Raw genomic sequence first — 7500 nt, 5'->3', positions numbered from 1 at the left:
TTGGGAATTATTTGCAGCAGCTGCTGAACTCTTAGAGTCTACTATTACATATGTGGACTTCTTTGCGACAAAGTAGGAATTTCAAATTATGCAACACGACAGAAATTCAAACAAATTAAAACCGGTACGTTTTAGTTCATAAATTGAATATTATTGTTCAAACAGTAAATTGGCAATATTGATATTACATATGATTACAGTACGTACAGCGTGCTAGCATGCACTGACACGAAAGACCCACTGAGCATGCATACTATAGTACTTTGATTTATGTGCTGTTGTCAACAGTTCATCTTAATAATTTTGGAAATTGTTGTACACTATTTACAGGTCAAAATTGTCACTTGTCACATTCAATTTGTATTCTATCACACCAAATTAGTTTGTAGTCAGATCAAATTTCCAAGTCGTAAATCAAATTTGTAGTATGTCTGATCAAATTCACAATGTGTCAAAAATCAAAATTTTTTGACTTATCAAACTAGCTTAGTTGTCTGTCAAATTAACTCTGGAGGGTGTCAATTCAAATTTAAAAGTTACCTGCTATTACTTAGTAACTAGTAATCAAATTTGCAAGATGTTCACCTAAGATGTTAACCCGTAGGGTTAATGGCTATGAATTTCAGTGCTTTGACTTGGATTTCGTGCAAACTTAGTACGGTCAACATCTTATTTAAGCTTATTTCACAATATCTGTAGGACAGCAGTCTAGCAAATGCACCTTGCCACGCCTACTGAAGCCAGAGTGCAGCCAGAGCAGCAGTGGTAGCCAGACAGAATAGGATTTATTCTATTTTGCTCGACAGCTGTCAGGTAGGTCCGGCAGGTCTCCAGCAGATATTGTGAACCAGGCTTTAGGTATTAGATCGGACACTTTTGTATTTGATCTTAACTTTAAGCTGATTTGATTCCGCACAATAGGAATGTAATGTGACAAGTGACAATTTTGAACTGTAAATGGTGTGGAGTAATCAGAGGTGTGATTGGTATTTTATATAAATTCTGATATTGGGAAAATTAATAAGAGTTAGAACATGGTTAGTGAGGCAATACTTTAAATATTGATCAGAGACGCGAGAGCTTTCTAACATAATTAGTCAAGGCTAATTGTCAAAGATAGCTCAAGTGGGTGAGGGTCAATATTTGTCTTGTTCATCAGACCATGTTTTGAGTATTTTGTTGCATGTTGCCCCCTTTTGTGTCACATTTCATTTACAAATATATTTTGAGCTGTAAGGCACTGAATGTGGATGGTTTTTTCACTTTGGGGAGGAAGAAGGGGGAGGTTACACATATTTTTACTTGAGGTGTGATTGACGTGCGATTGATTTGTCAAATCCCCAAAGGAAGCCAGCCGTGCAGATTATTTACCGATTGCTGTACTATGCAATCCAAGCTACATCATTATCACTTTGTTTAATTTCTTATTAATTAGTTGATGATGGAGAACAGTTCCATGATGCGTTTTCTCTTGGGAAATGTAGGATTTTTTATATCCGTATACTTGTAAGATAGAAACATAGGCCATGTTTCCACTAAGTGCACTTTAACTTAGCTTAAATGCGTTTATAAACTAAACAAGTTCAAGAAAGCGACTGTTTCCTCTTAGGAACTTGCACATCCGGGCTGTGCAAGACAAATAGTTTAGGAACACTTGTAGGCTTGTTTGAAGTATTGGCTGCTCTGTCGCAGAGTCAGAGCAACTGTTGGTTGTCACATGATAGTACTAGGAATTTGCATGACGATGACCAAGGACACCATCTTCTCCCTCTCTCTCCTTTAGTTAATTAACAACCCTTACATCTTTCAAGGTAATCCTATACCAGCAAAACAGTCAATATCACCAAACAGTGTTGTCGAGAAGCCATCTAAGCAAGCGCGCTACTGTCACAGCATAGTTCAATCTAAATCACTTTGCTAAACCTACTACAAAGTAGGTCTAGGAAAGTGGTTTAGGTTTAGAATATACCCAGGTAACTGGTTTAGTGCAGGTGGAAACATGTTAATCCCTAAACCAGTTAGCTTAAACCACTCCTTAAACTGGTTTAAGTGCTAGTGGAAACACATCCATAATTTTCTGTCACAATTGTAGACTATTGTGATATCACCCATTGTTATTGGCGAAATTTTTGATTGGTTGGATATTCTAAAGCAAGAGAGGCATGTGGCTCAACAAACAAACACAGGATATACAAATGCATGTTTTTGGTCAATCTAAGACTGAAAAGTATTAGATATCCTGTTGCGTACATTTGTTAGATGTCATATATTGCAACTGCTGTAGTAAGTATTTTTGTGATTAGTTGCAGCTTAATTCGAATGTACTGAGAAGGGATACTATCAAAGACAGTAATGGAGCAGTGCTAGGTGGTTGCAATCTACCAACTATAACTATGAGGTTTCAGCAGCTGGTGTTATCTTCTTCTGTCCATTTGCTGTGGAAACTCTTGGTCTATGGTCACCTTACAGTTTCAAGATTTTATGTTCTATAGCTTCAAGAATTATGCAGTGAGCAACAGGATGTTTTTCGTAGTCTTTAAACAGTTTATTACAACAATTGTCTATCAGATTGTGGTCTTACATTGCTAGATTGGTGTTACAACATTTAAATTTAGAGATAGTGGATGTATGGATGAGTTAGGACATGCATGCCTTAGTTGTTTGGATGTTGAGGTGGGACTGTTTATGTATGTAATAAAGACAAATATGGGCGTGTGTCAAAAAGATAAAAATTAATATAGCTATTTGTATAAAGTCAACCAAAGTTCAAATTTAAGTCATGTAAACATCATCGATTTAAAAGAATCTTTGCGTTACAACGCCATAAACATACTGACAGTTGTTCATTCAAATGTAGTACTGCTTGACTGGTGGTCAGATTGTTGCATATACAGTATGTTGTGTTTCAAGCACGGATTTGGACAATCCATAAACTAACTACCCAGCACAATCCATGGTTTGCTCGTACAAACCATGCATTCCGAACCTTAATCCTAATTTTAACCCTAACTCTAACCACTAACCCTGACCCTAACCATATCATCCTGACCCTAACTCTTAAATTACCCGGCAAAAGTAGACATCCACTACACATCCACGGTTTGTCCATATCCGTGTTTGTGCATAACATATATATATATATATATATATATATATATATATATATACACTATAAATTATAAATTTTATAATAAACAAAACCCAACTTTTTGCTTTTATGTTGATTCATTAGCAAGCATTTCATTTAGTGCATGAGCAGATCGATAGATAGTTAGTACATCTGTAGCAGAGCATGAAATAACGGCTGGCCATAAGAGCATTGGTACACTACTGGAAACAAAGTTACGGCATGGATTGAAATGGTCGGGTTGCTTTCAGGGGTACAGTTTATGATGCTAGGAGACCACAGCTTCAGGCGTCCTCTGCGATCGTACGCTTCTGACAACTCACCAGCGGTCAAGACAGTTGAGCTAGTTCATGATCAAAGAATTCGCCCACCTGCTTTACCACAATGTAGTGACATAACCACTGTGCAGACAGTGAGACTGTCCACAAATGACTGTGACAGACAACCATTAGTACACACACAATACAGGGCATTTGTACAATCATGCAGACAGCCGATAGGCATCACACTGAATATTTAATCAGGCTGAACTGATTAAATATTTCTATTTAATCACACTGTTTAGCATAAACATATCCAGCTTAGGCAACACAAATCACATCACTCTACCAGTTATGCCATGGATCAGACTCGACAAAGGGTTATGTAATTAGTCATTCATTTCTCAAAATGGCGGCTGCAATAGAGTCGCTTCAAAATGGCAGCTACAGCTCTGACTAAATGGCCGATCAATTTGAAATCCTTATTTCAGGGTCTGTGTAGAATAGTAGACAAAGCAGACAATAGTTGGACTTATGAAAGCAAATTTACTTCAACATTGTGAAAGTGGCACAACTAAAATGACTGTCGCTGTTGTCTCATTTGAACTATGCAAAGAATTAAGCAAAAGTGAAAGCTAAAACAGGACCTGTTACTGTAAAAATCATTTACGTGTAGCTACTAATAAAGTTATTGTGTTATAGCGCATTTTTAGTGTTTCCCTTTAAACTGATTGCCAGATTGTGTCCTTTCTTTGATCGTTGAATTCGTTTCGGCATTACGTATATACTTGCAGCAGCAGCAGCAGCAGAAGCCACCTTTTTACTAAATAGCGTAGGGTGCCCCACCTTTGCTGGAACAGAAGCTGATGTCTTGATGGGCCGTCTTCTAACTGACAGCTGTGGGTTGTACATGTATCTTTTGCTTATGCTTGGTTAGCCCTATATGGCTACCAAACATGTGTAATGCAGAAATCAAGCGCTGCTGTCTGTTGGATGGATGGGTTAGTTTACCCCGAATCTTCCAGTAGGTTGAGCAAAACTTTTCTACTGCAGCCAAGAAACCATCTTCACTTGAGATACTATAATGAGTATTACCTAGTCCATTTTCAATGTCGTCCATTACATGATATAGTTGCTTCCTTACTGTTTCAACTCTGTTGATTTCATCCATGTCATTACCTGTAATTATGTGATCTTGATCAGTATCATGTCTAACGCAGTCTTGAAGTGGGTCATCAAAGGGTGGGAGTGGACCTTCCAATGATTTCTTTACGTCTTCATTAGACCATTGCACATCAACGGAGAGAGAATGTAGGTGCTCTTCATCTGCTTTTTGGTTGACACTACTGTAGAAACTGATGTCTTGGCAGCTGCTCCCTAGAGCAAGAACTGCAAAGAATTGTCGTCCTTGTGGAGATTCAGTTGGAATGCTATTGATACTATTTTTCATGTATTTTGCTGAGGCTGCAAGCTGATGTTTGCATGGCTTACCATTGAACCCTATAGGACAGGAGCATTCTCCGAGTTGTAGGTCGACTACCCATTTTGGATGTCATCATTTGATTGACTTTGCACAACATAAACATGTGGGTCATCCGTAGGCATAACATCATCAAAAGAAATGGCTCCTGGCTTGATTCCAGCAAGGGTGAATCTCAGTGATACAAAGTGGTCAAGTCTGTTGCTTGCATAGGATAACAGTCGTCGTTGATGGTATAAGTCTAGTGTTTTTGTTATCAGTTGAAACAATTGAATTGAATTCCACGCTTTCCTTCTTTGGAACAGGATGTCCTTTGTAATCCGAATACTTGCTTCTGAATAGTTGTTGGTGAGGTTTCCTTGAGTAGGGAATTTTGTACAAAAACACAGTGCCCACTCTTTTCTTCTCGTCCAATAGCTATCTATCCTTGTTTTGAAGTTTCCAAACTGGGTGTTGTCAATTTCATTTTTAACGTTGTCTAGGGCTTCCTCTGAAGGCGAATAAAGAAGACGTTTGGCTAGTAGCATACAAGTGACTCTATCATTTGCTGACACACCAGACCTAGCCCTCCATAGCCAACGCCACATACTTTGGAGAAAATGAAACACACACAGATGTAAAACTGCTTCTGGCCAGGTTGTCTTGAGTGCTTTTCTTTCACTGGCAGAATCATCTGTTAAAATCATTAAGGGTCCAACTCTTCTGCCTCTCCCAAAGAAGGCGTAGTCAGGTAGAACATCAACAAGTGCAGTGAATGCTGATGATAGGGTCTCAGCATCTTCACTAGATGTCATTACAGCACCCAATGGTATTGCACCAGCTGAAGTACTGCAGCTCACAATGAAGACTGCAGTATTCAAATTGTCCAAACTGGCTGTTGAGTCACAGTAAACTAATTCGCCGCTTTGACGTAACAGTTTGTGGGCTCTTGCCATCAAAGGTGTGACTACTGCTAGGATAAAGGGAACGTGGTCAGATATTTTTGTGACTTTAGCTGCTGGTGGTTCAAATGAGTCATCAGGAAGCCCAGTTTTGTACTCCACCTCTAACTTATATTGTTGAAGAAATGCTTTACCACCATTACTAGCATGAATTTCATTGAATTGTTTTACTTCTAATGACAGACGGTCAAACATTGCTTTGCCGTTTTCAGGACCGATACATCTTTCTCGCCACTTTTGGAACAAACATTGAACATCTTGACAGTTCGGATTGATGGATCTATCGGCAAGAGTTTTTTCAATGTCAAGAATGTCATACTTCATTTGCAGTTGATTTGCATATTCATGCCTAGCTGTAGCTGCTGAGTTTCCTGTTTCGAATAAACTTGTAAACTGCTTCTTGACAGCAGTGTCTACTGGTCGAAAACTGAGGACATGAGCAGAGTTGACTGGGTGGTTATGGCAGTACTTAAGGTTAATCATGCAAAGATGGTTTGGATGAGTGGCAACTGTTGAGCTGATCTTTGGATGTAGTCTGAGTATGAGGGTACTAGGGCAAGAAGTCTTTTTGTTTCTTATACTTTTCTGAATGAGAGCCCGCTTTGGATCTGAAGGTGGGCATTGTTTTGACAACTGTGTTTTTGTCAGCTTCTTTTGCTGATGTTGGCAGTGGCAAACAGTTTTAAAAAGAATTCTTTGTCCAGAAATTTGAGTGCCTCGCGTTACTCGGTATGTTGTTTTTGAAGTCTTCTCAAAGTCGTCAATCCACTGGACTGCTTTGGTTTGGTCTTCTGCATTTATCCATGCTTGCAAACTAAAGGTTTGGGTTTCTGCTCCAAGGAATGACTTGGGTGTATGTCTAGTATACTGATTAACTATGTAGTTGTAGGAATTAGGGAGCAAGTACGCTATTTCGTGAGGTATCTCACTGTTTTTAGTATCAGCTATGGTAAAACAATTCAGACTTGAATGACTGTTCTCTATTTTGTCAGTAATGCCTTTGTCACTCTTTCTTTCTTTGTCAGCAAGCTTTTTGGTTCTCAGTTTATCTCTCTCAGCAAAATTGCACTCTCCTGCTGTAGCACTTCCGTTGGCTATAGATTTGCTATTCTCGTACAAAGTATTTCCTCTGACTTGAGCACCAGTTTTGTAAGAGTTTATTAATCAATATCCATTCGTTTTCTCTTCAAAGTGAGGCTAGGGTGGTGATCTGTTCTGACGGACTTGCATTTTTTACTTCCTGGTAAAGGGATTAAAAGACGTTTGTTGACGTCAAATATTGATATGTCAACTACGTTTTGAACATTTATCTTTTTAGTTAATAGCCAGGTTGCCAAGTCGTTTCGCAGATATTGTGCATATGTGCTTGGATTTGTGTGTGTTGTGTTGATGTTCTCCTAAAACATGGAGCGAGTCCCCAACATGAGAGGTGATGCATTCAATATCCTTCAGTCAATAATATTACTAACGTGATGTCATTGTGGGATAGTACGAGTTGGGGATCACCACTGGAGATTGCCAAGGAAAAGCGTCACAGTGATGTGGTTGAGATGATGGAAGAAGCCATAAGATGTAAGTGAAAGAAACAATTAATTTGTGTTTTTGTTTTTTCTTCTTTTGATTTAATGTGATGATTTTGGTGTGAGGTTAGATTGATATTGTTGAATGATTTGCTTGTTATCTTGTGTGTCG

The sequence above is a fragment of the Corticium candelabrum genome, chromosome 20 (assembly GCF_963422355.1).
Source record: "Corticium candelabrum chromosome 20, ooCorCand1.1, whole genome shotgun sequence".
Taxonomy (NCBI): domain Eukaryota; kingdom Metazoa; phylum Porifera; class Homoscleromorpha; order Homosclerophorida; family Plakinidae; genus Corticium; species Corticium candelabrum.
The sequence above is the reverse complement of the archived record's forward strand: the minus strand, read 5'-3'. Positions refer to the sequence as shown.